The sequence below is a fragment of the Cibotium barometz genome, chromosome 41 (genome assembly GCF_041138505.1).
Source record: "Cibotium barometz isolate CiBa-2024 chromosome 41, ASM4113850v1, whole genome shotgun sequence".
In the NCBI taxonomy this organism is placed as follows: Eukaryota; Viridiplantae; Streptophyta; class Polypodiopsida; order Cyatheales; family Cibotiaceae; genus Cibotium; species Cibotium barometz.
This window is the reverse complement of record NC_141086.1, coordinates 28,847,599-28,850,041: the sequence shown is the minus strand read 5'-3', so window position 1 is coordinate 28,850,041 and position 2,443 is coordinate 28,847,599. Positions and strand designations below refer to the sequence as shown.

The 2,443-nt window shown below is 44.4% G+C and overlaps 1 pseudogene; it reads right to left on the bottom strand.

Moving 5' to 3' along the window:
* Window positions 1–1,285: 1,285 nt before the first annotated feature.
* On the bottom strand, window positions 1,286–1,939 carry LOC147614836 (pentatricopeptide repeat-containing protein At2g03880, mitochondrial pseudogene; annotated as a pseudogene).
* Between the last annotated feature and the right edge of the window lie 504 nt (window positions 1,940–2,443).

Below are 2,443 nucleotides of genomic sequence, written 5' to 3'. Positions count from 1 at the left end.
TGCAACTTGCACAAGTGTTGGTTTGGCATCCCCCTAGTTGAAATTCTCACAGCTTTTACTTTCATAAGATACAGTTTGATTGTTCTCAGAGCAGTCCACAACTGTGTTTCTAGATTCCCCATGTGTGTCGAGAATATCTGCAAAAGATAGCATTGCATCGTAGTATTGCCCATCTTGCATGGTTAAGCCAACATCATCCTCGTTCAAACCTTCTAGTGATAATGGGGTTGAACCCCCATTGATATTAACCTTCCCTGTTGTCTCTGAGGCTGGTGCCTTACGCTCAGGGTAGTCCATAAGACCACATCTCGCTCTGACAGTTTAACAAACGACACCCATGCATCCTCCACACTTGCACACTTGCCGTACATGGTAACAATAGCTGTCACCACTGCAAGCATAGAGTCAAACCCAACAGCAACAATATGGGCATGCAGCTCCTGGCCTTCCTCAAGTGATCCTTTGCTTGCACATGCCAAAAGAAAGTTTATATAGGTGGTCCTGTCTCGTTTAGGCATTTCATCAAGTATACTTTGAGCATGTTTTAGCCTGCCCCAGTTTCCGTACATGTTCACAAGGGCATTTCCCACAGCAGTATCTAAATAAAGTCCTCTGCCAAAAATACTAGCATGCAATCGCTCACCGTTACCTTGAACAGCCTGGCTGCCACATTTTCCATACATGCCGACCAGTGCTGTGCCAACATAATTATCATCCATGCACCCACTGCTTGCAACTTGGACATGCACTTGCTGGCCTTCAGATAAAGCCGCTTGGCTGGCATATGCAGATAAAAGACTAGAAAAAAAAAATGTACTTGTTTGGCATCAACCCTTCTGCTTGCATTCGTCGGAAAAGGAGAAAAGCATCTTTGCACTGCCCCTGCCGGGTGTGTGCTCTTATCATGAAATTCCAAGAGTATAGATCCTTTTCACCCATTTGAGCAAAAAGCCCATCTGCCATCTCCACAGAGTCGCATTTTCCATACATCTGCAAGGGGAGGTTGTTAAGAGGTAGAACTTGATCAAGCCCATTTCTGACAATGTGATCATGGATGTACTTGCCATCACATAAGGCCTTTAAGCTATCACACCTCTTCAAAAGAGAAGCATAGGTGGCAGCATCCCATGGAGACCCTCGTTGTTGTGACCGACACATAAGGTTTTGATGGGTATGTAAGGCGATATGCAAAAACCTCCTCCCTTGATGTGTGTCACATGATTTCATATATGTGTGAAGAAAAAGAAGGGCAAGTGCCAAGGAGGCAAGGGTGGCAAATGTACCATTAGTCGTGCTGTCTTCTTTTATACTGCCCCACTATGTACTTCCTTTCAGGCTTAAACAGCTTTGCTGCACAATTGCCTCTGCACACTGCGCTATAGATATTTGATAGTGTCACATATGGTGAGGCCTTCTCCGGAGCCAGCTCATACACATTCTCTACAGCACGTTCACCTCTTGGTACATCAAACTGGTCCTTGCATGCCCCAAGCAGAGTTGTCCAAGTTATTGAAGTGGGAGTATAAGGCATTTCATTAATAAGAGTCTCTGCTTCTTCAATCAGTCCTGCTCTCCCTAGGAGATCAATCATGCAATTGTAATGATCCACCACCGGTGTGATGCCGTAAGTTGTCTTCATGGATCTGAACCACTGGCGACCCTCATCCACCAAGCCAGAATGGCTACATGCATTAAGTATACTAACGAAGGTGATTTCATTAGGTACCACTCCTTCCTGCCTCATGTGGTCCAAAAGTCTCTGGGCATCCTTGGCATGCCCGTGCTGAGCATGTGTTGCAACAATGACTGTCCATGCAACTGCATCCCGCTGGGGTATATTCTTGAATACTCTGCGAACATCCTCCAACATACCACACTTGCCATACATGTTCAAAAGAGCTGTTCCCACAACAAGGTCTGACTCAAATGCATTGACCATAACGTGGTTATGCATGCGCCTGCCTTCCCCTTCCACCGATGCCCTGTACTGCTTCAAATCACCATGAGCTTCTTTTCAAAGACTCTAACTAGTTGCAGCCATTAACTGGCACATAGTTTATTCACGTATTACAAATGAGCATTCCATGTGTACATATAATGCCATCATATATGGCTTTCCTGAACAACGAGTAGAGCTTTAATCTCCATGTTCATACACTCAATTCTACAGCATTCTGCATTGGCATTCCTTTTATCCTTCTGATGTTTTGGGCTTTCTCTATGTCGAACCATTCATTCAGATTATCATTGCATACATTTAGCCCTGTTTTTCAAAGAGTTTCTTTCAGATATTCCGACAATTAGAGTACAAAGAAGTGTCCACCTTTACGGCATTCATAAGTTCTTGAGCATTCTAACTGTTTTGCAACTTGTAGGGAAGACCTCAAGTCAATACAAGCTCTTCACCTTCCTCAGCTAATCAAAAAGGTGGAGTGTCGTAAGC